Source organism: Gracilinanus agilis, chromosome 3 (genome assembly GCF_016433145.1).
Source record: "Gracilinanus agilis isolate LMUSP501 chromosome 3, AgileGrace, whole genome shotgun sequence".
In the NCBI taxonomy this organism is placed as follows: Eukaryota; Metazoa; Chordata; class Mammalia; order Didelphimorphia; family Didelphidae; genus Gracilinanus; species Gracilinanus agilis.
Window position 1 is genome coordinate 581,170,616 of NC_058132.1, and position 27,636 is coordinate 581,198,251.

The following is a 27,636-nucleotide window of genomic DNA, read 5'->3' on the forward strand; positions in this document are numbered from 1 at the left end:
TTAGACTTGTAGTTATAGTGCATTTGCAACTCCTTAGCTATCAGTGGATTTCAAAGTGCTACCATTGCAGTCAGTGTTTCAACCAGGGCAAGCCCTCGGCAAAATTGTGAAATTGGTTGAGTTTGTCTTTCTTGTACCTAATCTGCCCTTTCGTTGCCTTTTTCTCTTTGGTAGTGGTTTCTCCAATCCACTCACCCATTATCCCATCTCCACCAAGAAACTTCAGAAATACAGTATCCAAAATACTCGCCTTAAAATTATTTCTCTGATTCTTGGAATCATAGATTTGAAGATGGAATGGACAATTTAGATCTAACAAAACCAACAGCTCTCTCCTCATCATGGCACTCCCAGCCACTCCAACATCCATTTTGTAGAAAAGGAAATTGTATACCAGAAAGGTGAAGTAATTTTCCCAAGGTCACATAATTGCTTGGATTTCAGTCCTAGTCCTTTTACTCCAAAAATTAGTGTTTATTCCTCTATAATCACACTGCCTTTTTTGTTAACAATAATGTGTCATCAATTGATTATAGTGCTATCCTCTAGAAGGGTTTATATTTTAACAAATATCTAAGCCTTAGATGAAAAGATTAAGGCCCCGATATTGGAATTATAGGCAGGACCAGAAGACTTTAGGGAGATCTAAACTTTCTCACTCCTAAAACTGTAAAACAAGAGCATAAATCTATTCTATTTTGTAGTATACAGAATTGGGGTCATATAGTTGTTCTAGTTAGCAAAAATTAGCCTTAAAAATGTGTGAGTGTTTAAAATGTAATTTGTTTTCCTTTCTGTTCAAAATTTTTTGAAAAACTGAAATCCCCATTCCTCTCCTATACTTTTACTTTATCCCGTCTTAGTTTTAGCTTAATTAGTTGTAGCATAGTTTAGGAGATAGCAACCTTTTATTATTTTGCAAACTTAGTTAGGGATAAGAGCTTAGTAAGAATTTAGCTTAGTATAAGAGTAGTAATCCCTTAGACTTTAGTAACTATTAAAATGGTGCTAGTTGCACATTTTGAAAAGAAAAGGGGCATTTGTAGTATACAGAATTGGGGTCATATAGTTTTTTCTAGCTTTGGCTGAGTTCCAAAAGCTGTTAGAGTTTGGAATCTTGAGAAAGGGGCAGTTGACTGGATCTTCTGTGGAGGGAGGTGGTCATTGAGCGGAGCTTCTTTGATTATCTAGCTTTAATATTGAAATTTAGCCTAGTTTTGATATATTTACTTAAGAAATTATTATTTAGATAAACCCTTTATATCTTCCTTTCCTAATACCATCCCTGTCTTCCCTCTCTTATCTTATATGTCTGTGGAGTTAATAAGGAGAGTAATTATAGAGGAGTTAAATCTGTGAAGAGTTACCTAATTGACAGCATTAGTTATAGTTAGTCAGTCATCATTTATTCCCTTTAGATAGCCATAGCATTTTGTAAAGCTGAGTTTAAAGGCAGGTCCTTACTCAGACTCCATCTTTACTTCCCTTCCCCCACCTGAGGTTCCTGAGACAACTGATAGGGCTTTCCTTTGATCCACCTTCCTAACAAACATCCTTTCAAAGAAAATAAACCCTTTTGTTTCAACAGCCCTATTAGTATAATTTGTCTGTTAGTTATCAAGAAGGAAGAAGAGAGAAAGAGACAACATACTCTGGGCTTAGAGGGAAGCTGGGCATCCATCTTGAAGGAAGGTGTTACTTCAAAACAAGTCCCTTCCTGTGAAATTAACTAAAGCCTGTTTGTTAATTTCAGTCTAGTCTATTTCCCTCAGCTTGTGTTTGAGTCTAAGTCCCAGTCTGTAAGCCTGCTGTGTTTGTCTGTTTAGTTTAATTTCTTCTCCCAAAAGATCTCTGTTTCCCTTCTGTGTTATACTCCTGACTTCAGTCCTATTATACCCTGAATCTCCTTTAATCCCAACCTACCTGTAACTGAGATTACCCACTTAGCAAATCTCCAACATCCTCCTTTCAATTTCCCTTATACCCCACCTTTCCTCAAATTACCCAGATAATATTCTGCACAAAAGTTATGTCTAACCTTAAGTAAATATTATATTGCAAGTTAACTTGGGTATTCTGCTCCCAGGAAGGTTCAGCTGCCCATTTGGGTTTTTTTTTAAATTATAAAGTCTAAAAAAACAATGTTAATGTAGAATAGACTAAAGTTTGGGCCATTATATTAAAATAATTTATTATAGTCAGGTCAATTCTTAGATAGTCCCTTATTTTAAAAATAAGACAGTTCAAGTCTAAATGTTTCATATTAACTGTTCTCAAAGCTGACAAGCCAATAGGTGCTATCTAGAAATGCTTTTCTTCTTCTAAGATTTTTCCAAATTAAAACAAAAGAAAATATCTAAAATGTATTTTATCAAGATATTTTTGAGGGGACAGTAAGAGGGGGAAAGTAATAAGAATATTCAATGATTAAATAAATGAGCTTTTTTTCTCTCTCTTTTTTTATGCAGGAGGCATGTGTTTAAAGGGCAGATACTATATTACATATGTAATATGCTACTAGACCCAGAAGTCTTTATGTCTATGACCTAGCTTACTGCCTGAAGTGGTTTTCTGGTATATTTGAAGTCCTAAATATATGCTTGATGGAAAACCTACATCTTCAATCCAGAATATGATTTCTAGTGGTAAAAACAAATAAAAACAAAATAAAAACTCTAAGAGAATGAAAAGTCTCAGGAGACTTCTGAAGATGTAGATAGGTACGTCCTTGAATTAAAGGTTCAAAGAGTACACAGAACTTCAGTAGCAGTGATTTTCCTGTCCTGAAATATCCTGAATTAATGGTTATAATTTGGTCACTTGTAAGCCCCTGATTTGTTCTAGAAGTTAATTAATGGGACTTAAACAGCAAATAATAAGACAATTATAATACAAATATATTTTCTATACTGTGAAAATAAGCATAAAATAAAGATAATAGAAGCATTATAGGGTTTTTATTAGGTACTTGAAATTGTCATGATCTTATAGAAGACAATTTTAATGTTCCTACAATAATTATATCAAATTCTGACCACTTATTGCTAAGTACATGGTCTTTCAGTTCCTTACTAGTCATCAAATTGTTTTCAAACTACAATAATAAGTTGACATTGAAATGGAAATTTATTCTCATCAGATGAAAGATGTATATTTATAGTTTCATTTGTGACCTTTAAGATGCATCATTCCATGTTAGCTGTGAAATCACTTGTTTATTTTTTGTCAAGATGATTAAAAATTGTAATTGCTGTAGTTCCAGGGGCAAGGCAAAGATATAGGAGTGGAGGAAGCACAAACACTCATAATATTCCACTCCATACAGCTTCAAAATAATGTCTCAAATTGAATTCTGGAGCAGCTGAGACCAAAAAAAAAAAAAAGTCAAGGTGAGACATTTTTCTAGCCTAAGATGACTTAATAGGCCAGAAAGGGAAGTCTATGACACAAGAATGGGGCCAAACCCAGAACCCTATGGCAGCAATAGCAATAGTGGGTGTCTGAGGTAGCTGCAAGCAACAGGGAAAGCTTTGGGAGCTTTCAAACTAAAGACAGAAAGGGCATTTAGCAAATGGTCAGAAAGAGAATCTAGGAGACACTTACACTAACTCTGAGTGCAGAATAGGGCAGTATTTAGAAATTCCATGGTCTATACCAGCCTCTGAATCACATTTACAAAGTGGAGTGTAATTCTTGTATTCATAAAAGAGTAAGATCCTTGAGGAGCAATATCACCTATAGTTGTAAAGGAGAAGTGATCATAATTCATCCTAGCTCACACTAACTTTGAAGCACTTAAAAACTTCCAAACGCCAAGAGCAAGCCGTGAAAATATCAGTATAAAAAGGCTTAGAACAGTGCCTCCCCTCAGTCTCAACCCAGGAAATGAGCACAATCTTAAAATAAAGTTCGAAGTCAAGAAATGAATTAGGGAAATGAACAAAAACAAAAGAAAAAAAGGAACCTGGCCAATAAAAAAAATCTATTATGGTGACAGAGAAGATCAAGATACTAACTCAGAAGAAAATAAATGAAACAAAACAAAACAAATAAAGCCTTAAAGAAAAATGTGAATTTGAAAGAAACCCAAAAAGAACTCTTGGAAGACCTAAAACTTACTTTAAGAATAAAATAAGGGGAAAAGAAGAAAAAATTAAGAAATGAGAGCAATGCAAGAAAATCACGAAAAAAATTGTTGTCTGGCTGTCCTTCATATACGAAGCAGGTCAAATTGATATCACTATATTAAAGTCACTATACAATGTGTCCAACAATGGCTGATCAAATCAACATGAACTCAGAATATTCTACCACAAGTCAAGCACAAAAAGCCCATAAGAACATTAGAGTTGGACATGACTCTAAATTTGAGCATCCCACATTTCTCTTAAGCTATTGCAATTCTGCTCTACTCACACAGCACAGTGCCTTCTTTCATAAGAGATGCTGGATGGTCTTGTACTCCTGTCCCTTATGTCTCACAATCAGTACCAAAGTTCTTCTGAGAGACTTTGAGAATGTATCTCTTTCTTTTGACCTCCATGTGAATGCTTGCTTTGTGGGAGTTCTCTGTAAAACAGTCTTTAAGGCAAACATACATTTGATATTTGAACAATGTCACCAGTCCACTAGAGATCCTCTCTCTGCAATAGAGTTTAAATATTTGGCAGTTCATGTCAAAAAAGGACTTCAATATCCAATATCTTATCTTGCTCATCAATCTTCAGATTCTCCCCCCAAGATAATTCAAATGGAAGTGATTCAATTTTCTGGTGTTTCTTGGTGTTAATCATCAAGGCAAAATTAGCACAAGTGGCAAAGAATCAGTTCACACTCTGTTACATCTTGGTCTCAGCAGCTTCAATGAATGTACAACTGTAAAAAAAAAAAAAAAAAAAAAAAAAAAAAAAAGGTTTTACACCAACTCTCCCTCCATTTTAGTCCTGGCTTATAGCCTTTTCAAGTTAAATAATTTACTGTAGTTGGTAGCTGACCTTAATGCCCTTTTCATCCTAATTGAAGGCATCTGACAAGATTGCTGATAATATTGTGGTAAAACAAAATCTACATCTCCAAAAAGAACCCCACATACATCTCTGCTTCACTCCATTGGTGACTGGGAAAGCATGACAGTATCACCCATGTTCTAGAACCCATGTAAACTTATCTATCATCTTTTGGAGCTGGCAGGCAATACTGATGAACTTCTCCAGGCAACCAAATTTTTCAATGATCTTTCACAGAACTTCATGACTAAACATATCAAAGGCCTTAATCATATCAACAAACATTGCCTACAGGCCTTTGTTCTACTCTGGCATTTCTCCTGGAGTTACCAGGCAGCAAGCACCCTATCAACTATTCCTCAGTCCTTTATTAAATCACACTGGTTCTCAGGGAGATGACCATTTTTCAGAAGAAGGATCAATAAAAGCAAGAAATTTTCCAGTGATGACTAAGAGAGAAGTCCCTCTGTGATTGTCATAGGAGAACCTATTTTTTTTTCCTTTTTATAGATGGATAATGAAGGTATCCTTGATCTCCTGGGGAATGGCTTCCTCTTCTTATACAATCTGGAAGATTTCAGTCATTTTTTTTCTATGAGCAGAGGACTCCCTGCCTTGCAGATCTCTGCTGGAATGGTATTAAACTAGGTGCTTTGTCCCATGAGAAGAGCCTAATAACATTCGAGACCTATTTTTCAGTTTAAAATTTAGCTAGAAAGGGAATGATTTCCACCTGAAGTATACAGTCAGTGGTTTCAATCCCAATTGATGAATGGCTTGTTGAGAACACTTTGGAAGTGTTCAGCCTGTCTTTCCTAGATCATGTCCTTATCACTATCAGTGCTGAGTAGCTGAGATGCTCCATAGGTCTTTGACCCAGAAATAGCCTTCAGGGCATCTTAGAAGCACTTTGGGTTGTTACTATAAAAATGAATTTCAATTGCCTTTTTAGTGAGCCAAGAATCCTACATCTCTATAAGCTTCATCTGCCCTTTATTTTTGATGAGCTTAAATGGTGTCTTCTTAGAGACAAACAAACTATCTTACTCACAAACCCTGTGGAGTTCTCATTTTTCATGTAGTAGCTCCTGAATTTTCCCCCTTGTTTTTCATTTAACCAGTTTTGATTTTGTGAATATTTTGGCCCAGGTGAATAAACCCAGTATTGTATACTAAATCTCTGAAAGCTGCCCATTCCTTTTTGCTTCACTGTTGCCAACCATATGTTAGGTCAGCTTTCCCTCCAAGTCAGCAACAAACATGTTCATGCACAAAAAAAGCATTCAACTCTCAAGTCTGTTGACATTAAGTCTTCTGATAGACTTCTTGTCTTGGGGCCACTTATTATCTGACCAGCTCTCATCACTCTCACATCCTATCTCTCTTATCCTTACAGTAACATATTTTATTAAATTCTGATTTTTTTGCTTCAAGAGTGTATCCATGATATTTTCTTTCATTTAAGTAAATGGAAGACAATGCTGGTGATGAGGAGGTCACAAGATACACTAGACTTCAATAGTAAATGACCACTGAGGTTGTTATTTCTAATTCTTTTTCTCCCAAGGGCTTTCTGCCATATATAATAATATAGGCCATCTCTGCTATTAAAGTCACCCAGAGTTACAAGCTTGTCTTCTTTTGACATACTGTTGATGAGAGTCACCAGATCTTCATAAACTTTTTCTTTGACTTTATCAGGGTTCATCAGGGTGGGAGTATATGTACTGATGATGGTGGGGTGGCACTTTTCTACAAGTAGCAATTGGATTGTCATGAACCTGTCAATCACTTCTTTGGGAGGCAAACAAGCTTATTGACTAGATTAGATGTGATCATGATTTCACACCAGCTTCCTGACACTTTGCATCATGACAATCACTACAGAAAAATCATCCAGCTCCAATTTTTCTCAGCTGTCCTTTATTTGCCAGGCCAGTTTTATTCTGGTCTGCTATTTAAACTTGATATCTGCTGAGTTCTTTCACAAGAGCTGTTTGTATTTCAAGACTAGTGGATTTTGTAGTGTCCTTAAGTGTGTCCACATTCCATGTACCAGTGGTAAGTTAATCACAATTGCGAAAGTTTTCATACATTTGTTTTATGTTTCAACTTCAGGGTAGGATCTCTGTCATGGTGAATAGGCTAGAGTTAGATTGAATGAAGCACATAGTTTTTAGGATCTTTTCTAGCCCTTTCCTTTTCTAGCTCTTTCTTCACAGAAGTGAAGGTCCTTAAGGGAGGCTGCTCATAAATCCAAGAAGCTGCTACATTCCATTGTTGCTTCAATCAAGTAAGAAGACCCTATGCCCAGGGCTGTGTGTATTCAGGGAGGGGTGATGACTGCATCCTTCAGTGTATCTTTACCTGCTTTTTTGTCACTTGCCCAACATCAGAGGTCTTCAAGATATAAGCAAAATAATAAAATTATGAGATAGTTAAATAGAATGGATAATGTCTCTCAATTCAGGAATAAATTGGATTTAACTGAGCTATAGTTGCAGTCATTGCTATCTCTTCCAGAGTTATCAGAAAAAGATAGCAAGAGAGAAGTCAAAATCATTGATAATGGCTCAGGATTCTCTATACTACTTTGATGTTTTCCATGTCTAACTACCTTCCAAATATTCCATAGCACCTGCTTTTGCCACATTCATGGCCCCTTTGAACCAATTATTCATATCTGTCTATTCTGCTGAGGAAGTCTTCACATGCTTGGGATAGACATTCCCCTAACTCCTCAATGAAATCAAGCCTTTTCAATTAACTTTAATCTGGTTTATCCTGTCTGCTGGAAGAGTTTTACCTAGGAGTGGCCACTGTACATGCTCAAGATTCTTGGAACCACAGGTGAGAACTTGATAGCAGGTAAAAAACAAGGGAAGAAGGCTACACTGAAAATAAGACTTGACAAGTCCTCACACCAGAGGTATAAGTCATCCCTAATCACCCCATAGGGCCCCAAATCCAAATAACAATTTGGTAAAAAAAGGTACAAAAAATATTGAAGGAAACAACATGCTTAAAAAAAAGAAATGGACAAATGGAAAAAGAGATACAAAACTTCACAAAAGTAAAGAATAACTTAAAAGCAGAATGAGCCACATGTTTTCCATGTACAAAGCTCAATGAAAGAAAAAATTCTATAAACATCAGAATTGGGCATGTGGAACCTAATGACTCCACAAAACATTTTTTAAAAACTACAGTCAAAAGAATGAAAAGAAGAATACAATTTAAAGAATGAATTTCTAATGAATAGACCATTAGAAAAATAATTGGCCTAGAAAATAAAGGAGAGGTAATTTAATAATAATTCAACTCCCTGAAAGACATGATTAAAAAAAGAGCATAAATATATTCAAGAAATTAAAGGAGAAATTCACCTATATTCAAATTATATGTAACTCATGTATTTTGAATATATATTTAATAAGTCAAAAGAATATGCCAATCACATCCTGTAAGATATCTTAAAATGAAAATTGTCAAGAATATTATAGCCAAGGGGGCAGCTGGGTTGCTCAGTGGATTGAGAGCTAGGCCTAGAGACGGGAGGTCCTAGGTTCAAATCTGGTCTCAGACACTTCTCAGCTGTGTGACCCTGAGCAAGTCACTTGACCCCCATTGTCTACCCTTACCACTCTTCTGCCTTGGAGCCAATACACAGTATTGACTCCAAGACGGAAGGTAAGGGTTTAAAAAAAAAAAAAGAATATTATAGCCAAATTCCACAGCTCCAAGGTCAAAAAGAAAATGATTCTAGTATCAAAAATGATAATTCTAATGTTGTGGAATCAATTTCAGGAACACACAATATTAAACAATTTCCATGTCAAAGAACAGAGGGATGAGAAAATAAATTTCCAAAAATCAAAGATCTAGGATTATAACCAATAATTACCTAATAATCAAAAATGAGTATGATCTAACAGTCAGAATATGGCTATTTAGTGAAATAGAGGACTTTTAAGCATTCCCCATGAAATGATCAGAGCTGAATAGAAAACATGATATTCAAATTATAAGACTTATGAGAAGCATAAAAAGATAAACAGAAAGAGAAGTCATAAAGGACTCAATAACTTTAAATTGATTATATTCTTATAGGAAGATGGTACATATAGTCCCTAATAACTATTATTAGAAGGACTATATAAACAGAGGAAATAGGAGTAAGTCAATTATATTGAGATAATTTTTTTTAATGAATGAACAGGAAAGAAGGAAGCACTGAGAGGAAAAGGATGGGAGACAAAAAATGAGGAAAATAACAAAATCCATTTGAATAACAAAAAAGTCATGAATGTCAAGGAAATTAATAAAAAAAATTGAAGAAAGATGGCATGACACTACTAGATTTCAAACTGTATTAACTGTATTACTAAGTGAAAATCATCAGAACAAAGTGCTACTGACTCAGAAGTTGATCAGTGAATCAGTGGGATATATTTGATACACAAGGCACAGTAAATAACTAAAGTAGTCCCATGTTTCATAGATCCAAAGATCCAAGAGTTAGGGGCAAGAACTCACTTTTTGACAGTAATTAATGGGGAAAATGAAGAGCACTTTGGCAGAAACCAGGCATAGATCAACATCTTACACTATATACCAAAATAAGGTCAAAATGCATAAATGATTTAGACATAAAGGATGATATTATAATCAAATCAAGCAAACATGAAAAATTTTACTTCTCATATTTAAAAGTCTAATATCAAAATTATGTATAATTATTCTATTTTATTAAACATATTCTGTCATTACATATTTCATTGAAATATTTATATTCAAAATATGTAAAACAAATTTAATATAGAAATAATAATAAGCATATGAGGTCTTGCTAGATTACTTATTTTAATTCTTATAGGATGTTTCACATAAACCATTTAAAATTAATTTTCATCAGAGTTTTATAATTTTACTCTTAGTTTTAATAATTATAGGTAGAATACAAATTTATGTTTTATAATTTTATAAATATCAAATGGATAAATCTGAAGGAATATGACACATAGTATATTAAATTAAACAGGGGGGAATCACAACAGTTTTTGTTGCCAATCTCAGAATGGCGAGTTGAACAAAGTAGCCTAGAAGTGGGAAGCGCTGGCCTAGAAGATTGTCATGACAATAGCTGACATTTTTGTACTACTTGACGATATTGTTTTATAACAATCCTGTTTGAAGAGAAGTACTATGCATATTATTATCCCCATTTTATAGGAAGAGGAAAATAAGGTTCTTAAAGGTTAAGTAAGTTGTCCAGCATCTCACAGATAACAAATATGGGAGGTATGATTTGAACTCAAATTTTTCTGATAATACTATATCTTTTTTTTTTTTAAACCCTTACCTTCCATCTTGGAGTCAATACTGTGTATTGGCTCCAACGCAGAAGACTGGTAAGGGTAGGCAATGGGAGTCAAGTGACTTGCCCAGGGTCACCCAGCTGAGAAGTGGCTGAGTCCAGATTTGAACCTAGGACCTCCCGTCTCTAGGCCTGACTCTCATTCCACTGAGCTACCCAGCTGCCCCCAATACTATATCTTTTATACTTTGGTGCTCTTCCTTTATACATCCCCACTCTTAAGTTTTGTGCAATCTTAATTATATAAATAGTTTAATTAATTTGCCTAAAGTCATATAAGCTCATGACAAAATCAAATTTAAATTCCTAATCTATTAGGTTGTACATAACTATACATCTTCAGCCACATATTACCTCATTTTTGCTAACAAATATCAAGGATATAGAGGAATACATGAAGATGATAGCAATAAATTGCAAAGTAAAACACACACACATACACAAACACACACACACATATCAGAACCAGAAAGGTATGTGCTGATACATAACTTTTGGAAAATGCAGATTTGCTCTCATTAGTGATTGTATTGTGTAATAATGTACCAAGAACAAAGTCTTGTAAAAACAGTGAAAAGCTAGATTTAGTGGTGCTGGGATGACAAGTCACTGAAAAAGCAAAGCCTCAGTTCTGAGCTTTCATGGACTAACCAGATTGACTCTGTTCAAACTAGGTTTGCCAACAATATGGAGATTGGAATATTGTGCACAAGGTGGCCTAAGGAGGAGTGAACTTGCCCATTCAAAAATGGAAAAGTAGTAGAAATAGGTCCATGCTATTGCCACTACTATTTCAGTCTGTGTGAGATGGGGAAGAACTTATCTTTAAAATAGATAAACAAACAAAATAAAATAGATAGATGAATGTGTAAATACATTACTGAATACCCAGAGTAAATATATATATGAATGAATAAGTTAAGGTAAATAAATGGGTTTTTAGATGTCTAGATAAATTAATGAATGAATGAATGAACAAATAGGTAGTAAATTAATGAATAATTAATATAGAGAGATAAATGAATAAAAGTGGAGATGTCGGGAAAAAATTTACCATTGCACACTTTCGTCAGTGAAAATTTGCATGGAATTCACCTAAATTATCTAATCCTATATTTCTTTTTAAGGGACAAGTTTGTTTTGAATCAAAGAGGTATTGCAGGTTTCTAATATCAGAGAATCTCTCTGGCCTCTACTGCCCTATTTGCCAAGTTTAGGAAGAGAAAATTATAAGCTCTAGCAAATTGGTAATATGGCCCAAAACAGGGATTTTAGCAGTGGAGACCATGAGTAGAAAGATAAAAAAAGAGAGAGAGAATGAAAATTATGAACTAAGAAGACTGCAGCCAGGAGTGTGTTACAGCCAGTTTAGCTTATATTCAAATTGTTAACTTTTCATTGTGAGTATTTATACCTAGACATTAGAAAATCACTACAAATTAGATCAAGTTTTATTGCTTTGTTTATTGTTCAGACCAGAGGTATCAAAATCTATGGCCTGCAACATAAAGCTACTTAAAAAGAAAGAAGATTAAAATGTAACAGAGGTATCTTGAACAAAATAAATACAAATACAATATAATATAGATATTGTTAATTTGTGGTTTTCTAAGTAAATCTCTTTTTGAGTCTGGCAAAAACTGGTTTATTTAACACAAGTTAATTTTTTAAAGTATCCATACATCTATGTATACACATATTGTGTGTGTATGTTTACTAGAAACCCTGGTTGTTAAACATTTATCAGAGCACACTTAATTACTCTATAAACATTGCTTGAACTCAGCAGAAGTGTAGGAGAAGACTCAGGAAATAAAATCATCATCAGATTGAAAAAGAATGATTACTTCAGGTTAAAAATAATAGTAATGATAATAATTGTTATTTATGGGGCCCATTTAGGCTTTTAAAGTACTTTACTTCTATTATGCACGTTATTTGAGCCACACAACATCCTTGAAGTGAGGGGACTAAGAAGGACAACTGTAGAGAAGAAAAACAAAGACTTTCTGGGGTGCAAGAGATAGAGACAAGGGTTCATTCTTACATAAAACCTTGGGAAATATCTCAATCCTCAGCTAGCTCCCCCAAAACTCTTTTTCTTCTTCTGTGGCTCTCAAGAATCAGATCACTTAATTTTATTTCCTTTACTAATTTCCATACCACCTGTTGTTTTTAATTAAAGTCTGGACCCTTGGTTGAAAGAGTATAATTTCATAGCTATTCCTCTACTTGTCTTTGAAGCAAAGCCATCATATTTTTTTTTGTTTTCTATTGGTTCTTATGGTAAGAAACCATGAAAAACAGAAGACCTAAACAATTATCCATTTGATCAATCAATAGGCACTATACCAGAGGCTAGCAATATAAATGCATTAAAAATCATATCACAAGGGAAATTAACTATAAGTACAGTATTATGAATATCTTTGCAATGAAAATGTACTGAATTAAAATTTCTCCATTTTTCAGAGGAAAAGCAAGCTTGAGCTGTCTTGGGTATTTCAGCACAGTAGCTGGGTAAGATATGAGCTCTCAGATTCTAACTATCTATGTGACCTAGTTCAGGTCATTTAACATTACTTTCTCAATGTGTTGGAGAAAGGCTAGTTGAAGGGAGAGAATTTAAAATTAATTTTTTTAAATGAATGTTTTAAAAAATCATTTAATATCCTCCCCCCTTTACAATTTTCTTGCTTCTAAAATTAAGAGGTTGAACTAAGTGGCATCCAAAGCCTCTTCCTCCTCCATGATCTATGATCCTACAGAGTAGATGGGGCACTGAAGTAAAGTTAATTGAGGGAGGAAGAGAAAGTTGGATAAGAAATCTATGTGATATCTGTGAAGGTAGAATTAAATTGTATCTTGTAACCAAAAGACCCCTTAGCCAGTTGACTCTTATTACATGACAGTATGACAGCAACATATATGTGGAAAATGTGTTTTTAATTTAAATGCCTTTATTTGTTTATTACAGTAAATTATCCAATTAACCCCTTTCCTCCCATTAGAAAAGACATCATTTGACAAAAAAATATGCATACATAAAACTATGTTCTTACTTATTTTTATTTATCAGCTTTCTCTCTGGAGGTATACATACATGAGTCATTCTTCAAACAATATTTCTATTGAGATATATAATTTGTTCTTCACATTTCACTATACATAATTTCTTGTAGGTCTTCCTATGTTTTTCCAAAATTAACCTGTTGGTCATTTCTTACAGTGTAGTATTATTCCATCACAATCATGGGCCTCAACTTTTTTAGCCTTTCTCCAGTTCATGGACATACCCTCAATTTCTAATTCTTTGCCACCACAAACTAGAATTATGCTCCAATAGTTAAAAATTGTGTATATCTCTTGGCCAAGCAATAACATTATTAGGTTTATATTTCCTAAGGTGATCAGGTAAAATGTGTTTTTAATGGAATCAAATATATCATATTTGATATATAGTTAATATAGCAAACTTGTTATCTAGTAAAAGGAGTTTCAATGTTTCAGGAATCATTTTTTAATCCATTCCTATAATTTGTCCCCTATATGTGAGGATTTTATTACTAATATAGAATAACACCTTCCATGTAACTGATAGTTTAAGTGACTTATCTATGTTCACACAGCCATTATATAGCAAAGGTATGTCTTGAGATGAAGCTAGTTCTTTGTACAAATAGATTATAAATTACATAAAGACATTTGGAAATTCCAAATATAGTTTTGAAGAGATAAAAGAAAATGTATTCAACAATTGTGAATGATTTTGAATCAAGCTTATTAACAAGAATGGGCAAAATCATCTTGTTTTAATACATCTTCAAATGTGAAAATTTCATCTTCCATGGGAGCTAGTACCACTTGTCATGACTTTGCCATGATGACCAGTGGAGAACTAATAGTTTTGATAGACCCACTAACTTAATTCATATTTTTCTCATTGCCAGTTTGGAGGCAAAATGCAAATACCAATTTCATTGACTTTTTATAGAAAAATTAGCAACATTCCCTTCAAGCAAAATAAAGAAGCCCACATGGTTTCTATTTTTAAATAGCTTTTCATCAGAATTTTAAAACACCCACAACAATTCAGACAAACAATCTGTGTGCTTTTTCCTCTGGGGAGCTTGCTAAATTTGCAATTGAGATAAGCAATCAATGCTCACCTCTGCTAAACTGTACATAAATATTATTTCAAAAGGAAATTCCTTGGAGGGAATCCTTTATGAAATGTAACTTCATTAGTACGTAATGGATTGCTCTATTGTAGGTTTTCTCCCATCAAGCTAATTTGGAAACTGTTAATTGTCATACATTTCTTTTCTCTGTTAAAATGAAAGATGCCCTCGTGTTGGATTGAACCTGATTATAATTATGTTTTCCATGGGCTAATGGTGTTGACTTCATTTGACTCCCATGTTTCCATTAATTTATTTATCATAAAATATTTACAAAATAAAAACAGAGCAGATTTTACCCATAACATTTCACTTTTTTACCTCAGGCTCTCCCAGAATTAGGAGCACAGGAGAGAAATCCAAAATTAAAATGTATTGGTCCAAGTATTCATGCAAAATTGCCCTTAAAATGATTTATTATTCATATACTATTTAATCTAGCCCTAAGTGATAGGAATTTCTGTGTTATTTACTTATTTATTTTTGCTTTAGGAGTAAACTAATTATATTCCATTAGGAAGTTTATTGTTTTATTTCTGAAAATCATTTCATTTTTTAAAAAAAGCATCATCTGCATAATTACAATCACTCTCCACTATTGATTTTGTTATCTACATCTCAATATTTGCAACCTCTGCAAAACAGGCATATATGCAACAATCTGATCAGACTTGATCCTTTTGGGAATGGCATTGGGAGCAAAACAGAAATAGGGTCATTGATGAATAAATAAGTGTATATATCACGGGCTGAGGGGCAATGGAACTGTAACAACATGGATATGATTTCATATCTAGTGTACTTCTGCCAGATGTAGTCACGAGTGCACAATGTGTTTTTACTCTGAATTGGTACATTAGCAAAATGTACATGACTGATTTGATTACACTGGAGATAAATGAACATGTTCCTTAGTAGGAGCTGGTAGGGTGGGGGAGGAGAGAGCACTGGGCGTTAGTCTGTAGTTCTGGCAGAATTGTCCAGCTCCAGATTGGATTTTTGCAGCAAACATATCACAGAAACTGAATAAGCTAAGGATCATAAATAGATAAATATGTATCGGAGCATCTGGTATTCATTGTCACTGTTCTTTAATTTGATATAAAAATTATACAAAGCTAGATCTAACATAATCAGATCCATCTCTTTTTAATCTAAAAGTAAACTATTAATGAATTTTATATTGCTAATAAAATCATGGAATTTGAGAAGAGATGCTAGAAATCATCTAGTCTAATCTCTTATTTACAGATGATGAAAAGAACCACAAGAGTTAAGTAAATTGACCAGAATCACACAATTAATGGCAGTCACCATAATATAATTCCCATATCCAGACATGCAAATTAATTTTTGTTCAAAGCTTAATGGGAGGTGATTCTTCTCATAAACATTTGAACAGTAAGTCCCTAATTTGTCCAGATAATGCTTGGCTCAAAAAAAAAGTAGAGTTTTGTCATTTTTAAATTTTTGAGAAATAAAATTTATTATTGAGGAAAAAATAACTTATTGTTTCAGTTTTTAAATTGATGAATAAAAATAGAGTGTTGGGCTATCTAAAAATAACCAGCTCAAATCGTGTCTCAGACACATACTAGCATTGTCATCCTGGGTTTTATAAGAATATATAAATATGAGTTAATCAATGAGAAATGAGCATGTGTTTTGGGTAACTGCCACTCACAGATCACACTCACAAAGAAGGATAGGATATCAGAGGCAGAGTAAATCTGATAACCCTTCACTATAGGAATAGCAGTTGGATTTACTCTGTCAACTACCAGGGAATAACACAAAGATTAATAATTCACACACTATGGGTTCTCTGAGGTAAGAGGAAACAAACAGGAAGGGAAATAAAACAGTTTAATTATATTAGAAGGGTCAGGAGAGGGGGAGAGGTATATTTGTAACTAGGAATATCTAACTGACAAGAACTGGAGTTCCAAGGGGGAGTTTCTCTGTCAACCTAACTTCAGTCAGGCTGACAGCCTTGGCTAAGGACTAGAGGGAGAGAGCTGAATATTGGGTTTTCTCACAAATGGTCCAGGTCACTTCCTTGATGGCTTCAGGATACCAGGAATCAACTCCTTGCAGAGCCAATAATCCAAGAGATACCAGGTAGGGGAAAATGCCTGCAAGCTGTCCACCAGAAAACAAGACACTATCCACTACTAAGGGTTATCTTGAGAGATGTTGTCTTCAAGTTTCTCCAATCCCAAAGATCCCAAGCTCATGGAGTCAACGCTGGCTGGACCTCTGCTCCAAATCCCTCACACACCAACACTGACTGTTTTTCTCTCTCCTCCTTCTTCACCTGCATTCCATTCAGAATGTCCATGGCTAACAGCCAAGGTTTTGCCCTTAGCCTGCCTGCTAAATCTGCTTTCCTAATATTTCCCTATTACATGGGCAAGTCAATTAGTTTCTTGTGTGTGAAGATGGGATTAATCCCACCCTGCCCATTTCTAGATTTAATCACTAAAAGTGTAAACACCACCACTTAATTCTCAAGTGAGGGAGGTCTGTGACCCATGTGTACAAGAGTGGCTGACAAATCAGAACTGACTGACTGCCACCTGGGCAATCCTAAGCAAAGCCTTTATTGCGATTAGTACATGTAAAATGGGAGGAATGGACAGGAAGTGATGCAAAAGAAGCAACTTTAAAAGGGAGTTGCAATTCCTGTGAATTAGTGCTTCTTGAGTCTTTGGCCTTGAACTGGACCTGGAGGAGTACTGGCTGAGACCTTGATCTTGGTAAGACTATTCTTAAATCTCTCCCTTTGAAGTACCATGTGGTGAGTAAAAAAGACTGACTTTACAGGATTGTTCTGAAGGGATTCTTTTCTTAAGAGAAGTTTCATGACTGAAGCCTTTGTTTTATTCATCCCTGGGCCCTCAGCCTTTGGCCCTTGGCTCAAGGCTGAGGCCCTTCTGGTTGAGAACTAATTAGCCCAGTCTGGGTTGAGCCAGGGTCTGGAGCAAAATATTTAGTGTGTTAGGTTAGCTATCTTGCTCTATCTTCTCTCTGATTTTCTACTTTCACTCTCCTATATTCTATAAATGAATTGTTAAAAAATAATTTGTAATTGATATTTATTCAATTCCTGGAGACCACCCTTTTTAATATTCAGTTCAACCAAACCAAACCATAATTTCCCCCTTTAACATGTGCCAGTTTTCTCATCTGTTAAATGGGAATAGGGTGGATTCAATGACCTCTTCTAGGTCTGAGTCTATAATCCTATGATCCAATGATCATACATAAAATAACCTTAGAAAATGACTAAAATTACTTGGGTATGCACCCTTCACATGCTGAGGATTTTTGACAACCTGTTATAAAAGAAGTTTGCCCTTAGAAGTATCTTTCAATCAATCAATCAATCAATATTTATTAATTGTCTACTATTTGCTAGGAACTGTTCTAAGTACAACTAACAATGTTATTCTTCATTAAATTTGTCTGTACAGTGTCTGTTTATTCTGAATGGTACAGATATGGCTTCCAACTAAAGATAGTCACAGAATCGCAAAATTTCAAAGTCAGAAGGAAACTCAGTTGCTATCTAGTCCATCTTGTACCTGAAAAAAATTGTTATTTCTTTCCTATGTTAGACAAGTGATCATCCAAGCTTTGCAGCAAAGTCATGAATAAAAAGGAACCTACAACATACATTCATATCATTCCACTTTGAAATAGCTCTTTTAAAAACTTCTCTACCTTGCCAAAGAATTTTTCTTGATTATTGTTAAAATATTCCAGAGGTCAGTTTCTTGAATCATAAAGTACTAATATGTCTGATGAACTACTTAGTTATTATAGAACCATGTTGTATTAAAAAGAACATATGATTAAGCATAGTAATGTGACAGGCCAGATTTGCCACTGACCTGATTGAGTGACCTTAGGCAAGTCACATCTCTAGGGCTCAATTTTCTCATTTGTAAAGTAAAACTAGTGGTTTTGAAAGTACCTCCCAGATACTATCAAATTTAGAGTGCTGGTCATGAAGTCATTCATTAAAAGCTTTTCTCAGACACTTTCTAGTTTTGTGACCCTGAAACAATCACTAACTTCTACCAATCTTAGTTTTCTCATCTGTAAAATGAGGGGGTTGGACTCCATGGTCTTATTCTCTTCTAACTCTAAACCTTTCATCCTATTATGTTTCAGAAGGCTGAGAATTTACCTAATAATGCTTATGGTTTTATGCTATGTTATTTGTTTCCATTAGATAAAAAACATCAGTCTACCTTTACCATTTTGCTTATAGTTTTAAGACTACGTCTATTGAAAAGATCCACAGTTTTATTTTAGAATACTAATAGGCTTCTAATCAAGGATTAGCAAATTAAAATTCTTTAGGAATATCTTAAGATAATTTGAGATAGACAAATTTTTAATCTTACCTACCATCTTAAGTTCTGAGACAGAAGGATGGTAAGGACTAAGCAGTGGAGGTTTAATGATTTGCCCAGGATTACACAGCTAGAAAATACTTAAAGATAAACTTTTAAAACAAGAACTGCAAACCTAGGACAGCTATGGTCATTTTGAGGTAAGCTGCCCTGAGAATTAAATAGTGTCAGACTGTCAGACTGAATTTCTTTTAGGAAATTACAATATATGTTTTTAAACAATAAGAAAATTATAGATTCAAAAGTAGAAAGAACCTCACAGACTATCTAGGTGAGGGCAAATGAGCTACAGATGAAGAAAACAGGTTCAAAAGGTAAAGTGACTTATACAAAGGTCATACAGATAAGTGTTAAAGAAAGAATCAGAATTTAGGTCTTTGGACTCTCCCCAAGGTAAAGACCCATCTTCTCAATATAAAAATTTCTCTAAGCATTGCTATACTTGGCAAACCACAACTTTTGTTGTGGCAAAATAATAGGCAACTCAAAGGGCAATGGAGAGAGGCTTGATGAGTATTTGATAGCCATAGCATATTCCCAGTGATGATCTGTGCTCACAAAGACATGGATGATGAAGTCTCATCATTAGGTGGAGAAGAATGAAACAGAAAAAGAGATAGACTAGATAAAATTACTAGCCAAGTGAGGCAGGGTGGGAACTAGTGAAATCCAGATTGAGGGAGGCAATGACCAGTAGGTCTGAGATTTCCAAGGAACAACAGTCCAGGCAACATCTTTGTTTTCACCATGCCATTGCTCCAGGAAGGAAGTCCTGTTCCCATTTGCCAGTCTTTCACTTCTTTCTCTTCCTCATTCTTGAGAGAAGTAATAAAGGGATGAAGGGAAGAGCCAATTTTGGCCACATCTCTTTGGGTAAATTATTCTCTGATTTCTTACTTTTGGTTTCTGTGACATTCAAATTGTTATAAAAAACTTGATGGTCAGTAACCTGAATTATTTCCTTCTAAGAAAGACTAATGAAGAGGATGCTGTAATAGATGGTAATAAAGAAAAGGGGGTTTGGTCCTTTGGTGGGAAATGAGGGTGCAATAGTGGTTTGAGGTGGTAAGGAGAGATATAAGGGAATGGCTGAGTTTAGGGAAATAGAGGACAAGGCAGTATAATGAATGGTGAGGGAGATTATGAGGTAATTAGGTGAGGCAGCTGCAACAGGCAGACACTCAGATTAGAGACAGAGGTTACTGGGGAAGGAAGGCCGGACTCTTCCAGGGAAAATGGTATTTCCACAGATACAAAGGTCCTAGGGTCAGTCAGAAGTGGTTTGAATCTGACTAGAGGGCTTTCTAGTCAGTTTCTCAAGTCCACAAAGAAGGAATCCCAAGGCTCCTCCCTGTTAGTGAAACTGAAAGGTTTCCAGGAGGAAGTATAGAGACAACTACTTCTTCCCAAGATGGAAGCTCGTAGCTTCCCTCAGAAAAATAAAGAGAATTATTCCTTCCCTCCTTCAACCCTCACTTATCATCAAGCCAGTGATTTAGCAAAGGGTTTGATTAGGTAACAATGGAGTTTATTAAAGTTTCAGGATTGATTATAAAGGAGAGAGGAGTTCAGGGTTTCCCTAACAGCTGCTAGGGAGAAGCTCAAGGAGGGGGAGGGTCACAGGAATGGCTTGGACTGAGAGAGAGCTTGCTCTCTCTCAGCCAGGGAAGTTTGGCTCCCCTTGAGGTTAGGGAGTACTAAACAATAAAGCAGGGGATAGTTTGTTTCAAGGCTAAGGCCTACTTGTCTATGGGGAACTAAATCCTCAAAGTCTAATTGCTACAACCCAAAAATCCAGCCTTCTCACAAAGCCCACAGGAAAATCAGGAAGGTAATAGGGGAATGGAATAGGGAAGGTCAGGGAAGGTCCAGAGAAGTTAGCTAAGCCCCAAATGTCCAAAGACAAAAGCACAGATTCAAGGCAAGGTTTCAGCCCAAAGGAAGAGCCCAGTTTACCCCTCCACTCTTCACAAGCTTCTGGGACCAACTGCCCTTTGTTAGAGTTCTAAGGTTGGCTAACTGTGAGAAATTCTACAGTTGGGTTTTGCAAGGGTAAATGCCTTGATTGCATCTCTGCATTACAATGCCAAATTCTCCAAGTATCAGGAGACATTTTTCACTTAGCCCAACTGTAGGCAGAGGCTAAGGGTGATAGAAAGCATATGTAATTATTTATGATATATTAAAGATTATTCAAACTATTAACTTATTTCTTTAAAACTGTGAGAAAGAAAAAAAAAGTGGGGATATGCCGAGAAAAATACATGCTATGAGGGAAAAATAGCCTCTTTTGGTTTGACTGTTCCTTGAGCTGGAACTAAAGTCTAATTACTTTATTTAATTAAAAGTTTGGCCTAGACAAAAAATGGAACAAATATGGAAAACCTGACTGGCTCAATATGATATTATGGGGTTAGAGGGTTTCTAACTTCATATATTGATCCTCTCCCCTTCTTACTGACTACATTCAAACCAAAATCAATTGCCTATCAATAGGAATTTTTCTTGAGTAAATATCACATTACAGTCACTGTGCTATGTACTAAAGATTCAAATACAAAAGAAAGATAATGTTTGCCCTTAATAGGCTTATATCTATCATTCTCCTAGAGAGAAATATCATTAACATATGAGTAAAGGTAGGGGTCACTACTATCTCAGGGAATCAAGAAAGACCTCTAAAAGAAGATGGTACTTAAGCTGTTTTAAAAGGAGATAGGAGGGGGCAGCTGGGTAGCTTAGTGGATTGAGAGCCAGGCCTAGAGACAGGAGGTCCTAGGTTCAAATCTGACCTCAGGCCCTTCCTAGCTATGTGACCCTGTGCAAGTCACTTGACCCCCATTGCCTACCCTTGCCACTCTTTTGCCTTGGAGCCAATTCACAGTATTGACTCCAAGATGGAAGGTAAGGGTTAAAAAAAAAAAAGGAGATAGGGATTACATAAAATGAAGATGAGGGGGGAGAGCATCCCTGAGTGAAAAGTTCAAGGTTCCATTCAGTTTTTAGGGTATAAGTATTTAATAGGCATTTGCTTTATAATAATCAGAATCTAAGTGAATTTATTCAAAATTATTCATATTCAAAAATTTATTCAAAATATATAGCATTGCTATCTAAACATGAAGAATATTATAGTGATTTTACTGATGTGAATCAATTTTATAAAATACTATTCCAAGGAACTGATGGATTAATAATATTTCTTTTAGTGCATTTTCATTTTTTTTTCATTGGGCTAAGTAAAGAATTATTTTGAAATAATTTGTCTTAAAAACATAGTCAATCCTCAACTCTCACCAGGTAACATTCTTATAAGATTATACAAAAATAAAAAACATGACTATTGCCACATTGAACCTATGGAAAATGGAGGGTTAGGTTCCTGAGAGCAGCAAAAAAATATAATCTTTCACTAGAGATTACTGAAGGAGAGATTGCTCTGATTTTAGTTGTTATTGTTGGAAGATGCTGAATCTAGTGAGGTTTCAACATCACCTCTTATATTCTGTCTTTCATAGCAAGTGGATAGTGACAAACCCACCAGCTTTAAATAACATGACAGCAATTTCTGCTTCCTGTGCTGTTTCAAGATCCTTAAGGATCCCCAAGTATGAGAGCATAACAGAGGTGAGTTGATGCTCACCTTTGAGGCTGAAATGGATGATGGGGTAGACAAAAAAATGAAAATATGCACCAAATGCATAAGGAGCTCTTCAATGGTAGAGTGAACAAGATCAGTGAGGTGTCTGGCAGGAGACAAGTTGCTTTGCAAATTTTACCACATCAAACCTCTCATTTTTAACTCTACTTTGAATAACCACAATTGTGAGCTGTTGCCAACTCAAATGAAAGTGCCACAAATTACATTAATGCTTAAAAACTGCTAAAATTAAATCGACTATATTTTAATGATTTTCTGAATGTGCTAATAATATACTATATTTGTGTGTTTGTGTGTGTGTGTATGTGTGTGTGAGAGAGTGAGAGAAAATGGGGCACTGAGATATGTCCTAGATTCACTAAAGTCTAACAAGAAGGACTTAAACACAGGCTTTTATGATTCCAGGATAGTATCATATTTCAGTGATTCTTTTTCCATCTTTATTGATGTTTTAAAATATATTTTATAATTTCATCATGTGATATAAAGGAGACAGTTCGCCTCTGAGTTGAATTGGCATAGTATCAGAAGAAATCACATGATATTAATGAAGTGTTAAACTGACCATAGAGAGGCATCTCTGCCCTGATTCTTTTATGAAGTGCAAATACCTCTCTTATTGAGTCAAGAATGGAATGATGTGATTAGCTAAGGAAACAGATTAACTATGACTTTAGGGGCTTCAAATAGCTATTTCCTCAAAAGCTCTAGGCAGTCAAATCTCAGAGAAGTTTTTTAATAAGCACTGGAACAGGAAAATGACTCTCTCTCTCTCTCTCTCTCTCTCTCTCTCTCTCTCTCTCTCTCTCTCTCTCTCTCTCTCTCTCTCTCTCTCTTCCATCCCCCCCTATAGATTGGCCACATAACTTTGAAGAGGAACAACTAGATCAACTAGACAATTAGGAGATCCAGCATCCAGACAGAAACATATAGGCAGTGGCACTCACCTTCTGTCAAACTATGGGAGCTTGTCAAAGTAATTCAGAGTCTAGTTGTAAAAAGAATTAGAACGTGATAGAATGTGAGAACCTGGCATGAGAATGCTATAGGGAAATAAAGGTTTTCAAAGGCTTGCTGTAATGGGAGTCCTAAAATGACTTTGCTACCCATGTATCTTAAATGAGTGCCCAGGTCCATTTGTTTCTAATTTTGATCTTGTTCTTTTCGTTGGCACTATTTGAGGGAGAGTGCAGTCCAGGTTTATGAGGGGACTGTTTTTACACTTACTATTCCTACTACACCTCTTAACTACCTTTTCTAAGAGCTAATTCGATCTGTTGATAAACCATCCTAGTAGGGATTTGTGAACTATATTTTTTTAGGATTATAGAATCTAGAACTAGACATATCAATCATTCCCCATCATAATCCATGTAAGAGTTCCCCTTTGCAGGAGAGGGGGTACCCAGAAAGTATTCTGTAGGAATAGAGTATTTTCACTCAAGAGATTTTTTTATACTTTCTCCCTCTGCCTCTCCTCCTTTCCTTTTCCCACTTGCTCTATGTCTCCTTCACTTCCTTGCACCATCCTTTATCCTCTGTGTCTCTGTTTCTCACTCACTTTATTACTCATACCTCCTCCCCTGTGTGCAGACATACATGCACACTATGAAGCTGGAAACATCTCCCTCTGGCAGGAAAATGGACAGGATGAATAAGGTCTCTTCCATCTCCAAAGCCTATGATTAAAACCAGAATTTGCTATTTCTATGTTAATCAGCTCAGTGGAGTCCTTTCGTGCAGCATATGGTATAGGCTTTAAAAAAGGACTTTTCTGATGCTTTGGTCACATAAAGATCACATGGCATGAAAGCCACAGTATATAATCTAACAGAGAAATCGGATAGAGAGTGTTTTTGAAATCGAGCAAGATCATGCTGAGAGCAAAAACTACAGTTTAAGATGGAAGTTTTATTCATAACTTGAAATTTAAAACACTTGAACCAGAGGGAACTTTGTTTCTCTGTAGCTCTAATGTGACATTGTTATTGCTCCAGCTGTTTCTGGCTGAAGTACAGATAAAGAAGGATGCATTAAGGATGAAGCTTTACATCAAATCGTAAAATCTCAATGGCGGTATGTGCAAAGAGGTGTGTCACTACAATCATCTCTGCTTTAGTATGAAGTATCCTGCTAGTGCTAGCATATGTGTGTGTGCCTGTGTGTCTATCTGAATGTGCATCCACATTCGCAGGCTTGGCAGATACCACCAAAATGAAGTTCCCCCTCTCTCCTCTCCCTGCCCCATATTGCAAGGACACTTCAGGAAAGCACCAAATGTTTGGTTCTCAAGGAACACACAGAAAAGCTGCAAGCAAGAGTCTGGAGGTGCTCATTAAAGAACATAAAAGAATGATCTCTATTGGTGGAATGAACAGTCCATTAGAAGGAACGGAAAGCTGCTAAATAGTTAAGTACATGTAAAACCCAGTGGAATTGTGCGTCAGCTAAGGGGAGAAAGACGGCTCTGGGGGAGAGGGAAAGAACATGAAACATGTAACCATGGGAAAATATTCAAAATAAAAATAAATGGTTAAAATAATTTTAAAAAATAGTTATGTACAAGCAATCATTTGAATGAGTTTAGGGTCAAGTGATTTATTCATTGTTGGGGGAAAACAGAGGTAAAGGAAGAGAGCAAAGAAATGAATCTGGGAAAGTGAAAAATGCAGCTACCATTAATTGATTAAATTTAGGATTGGATTCAACTCGCAAGTGATCCCCTACAAGCTTTTTTAAACGGTGTCTGCCAGCACTACTCTATTAAAATGAATAAAAGTGCAAAGAAACTTAAATCACGCTTTTGAGAAATCATCGAAGAATGGCTTTTTAGACCATGTTCTCCTGTGCAAGGTTGGAGAATGACAAGTATAGAGTAAACTGTGTTCTCTTTGACAGGCTCTGTCACCTTCGTGAGCAGTGCAGTCTTGTTTATAGGGCTTGTATGCAAGCTGTGGAACTCATAATGCCTCACTGTCATTCTCCTCTGGTAAAATACAGGAGACTTTTAATTTATCACAGGGCCACTTTCATCTTGATTTGGGGACAAAAATGTCTTCATGTTCTCTAAAGAACGGTGAGACTGGGAGGTTTTGTCTCTTTTTTTTTAAGGCGCCTTAGGGTGTCAAGAATTTGGGCAGCTATTTTGATTCTTTCAATGGGAAAGCTGACTAAATGAATACACTTTTAGCTCTGTGATTCATGACAGGATTTTTAAAAAAAAGCCCTGTTTTATTAACAATTCTGCTTCTATATGCTGTTTCATAAATGCTCACCCTCGTCCCGGTGATGCCCAGACTCTAGGCCGGTTATTTACAGCACTTATAAGAGAAGTAAGGCAATGTCTTTTTTTTTTTTTTTTAACTTTCACCAACTGAAATTCCTTGTGTCTGTAGTGGAAGAACCCAATTGTTTCAGGATAATCCAGCTTCCGTTCAGCCAGACTCCTTTTTCAAGATCTGATACTGCTCTTGAAGATAAGAATGATTTTGAACCTGTCAATTTAGTAGAAATCAGTTGTGCATATAGACAGAGTCTTACAGTGGATTTCTTTGTGGTGCTTAATAAAGGGACATAAAAGAGGATTTCATTTTCACTGCAAGTCTACCCGTACATTGCCAAAAGATAGAACAGAAATGTGGTGATTGGAAAAGAAGTGAGTCATTCTATTAGTGAATTTGTCTGTTTTCCAGATTCTGCCTGCTTTTTAATTTGTATCATCTGCACTGAAACAATTGAAGAAGTTATGTTGACAATCTGTCCATTGGCTTAATACACTTGAAACACTTGCATGTGTAGACATAGCCTGGAGTGCTTCAAAAGATAATCACTGAAGGCTTTCTGCATTGTACCTAATTTCCTTTGTTTCATATTTAACCAGGCAAACTGTACTCCCTGTGGATTGGTCACTCCAGGTGCTGGCACTAATCTATATAGTCTAGCTCTAGCATGGAAGAAGATTGTGCCATAGATCCTGGCAATTAAAACTCCACAGTTCCCATTTCAGTGATATCAAAATTAGTACTCTATGTAGAGATGTATAAAGAGCAAAACAGATAACATCAGAAATAAATGAGATGAATATTAAGTTTTCAATAAAATAGTGTAATACTTTGAATATTAACTAAGCATTATCCATTAAATGTTGATTTATTTTTTAAGGTATCTAAAAGAATAGTTTAGTGTACCAATTAATGAGTTTGTCCCATGTCTTTAAATATAATGAACCTTAAATGAAGAATCTTCTGGAAATGAGCTCCTATGTTAAGAAATTTGACACTTAAAAAATAATAGAGCACGACTCATATCTCACTTTTCTCCTGGTTCAAAAAGTCCCAGGAAGAGATTGAAGGAAATTTTTTGAATCAATGTTTCAAAACAGATAATGTGTGAACTTCAGTATCAGAGTCTCTCCCAATCCCAGGCTCACAAAGTTCATAACATTTGACCATTTTTTATGTTAACAGAAATTAGTATGACTCATATCAGAATCTATAGAAAATAACAAAATTAATCAATGAGTGATGCTATCCCACAGTCTTAGTCATGTATAGTCTTATCTTGATTAAGACTAACAAGGGATGTTCTGGGATTATCCTTCTATTGAAATATTCTTTACAGGCCCCTTCTAGATGTCTCTGCAGTCTTGCAACTCCTGATACTCATACCTGCAGCAGCTCTTAGAATGTTCATTAGTCATTTGTATCAGTCATGGCCTCTTCTACTCTTCTACTTCTCCCAACTCTAACCTATAGTTTTCAATAATTTCTAAAAAGAGTCTTTCCTTTCCCAGAGGATCTCTAGATTCCCTCTCCCAACTGCTTCATATTTCCAGACAAACCTTTTTTCAAAGCATTATTTTACAATGCACTTTCCATAATCCTAGGTCTGAATTGTAAGAAGTCTCTAAGGGCTCCAGAGAATCAATATCCATATGTCTTATGAGTGGGTCTTATTCCCTATTTCCATGAAAGTACATGGTGATTTA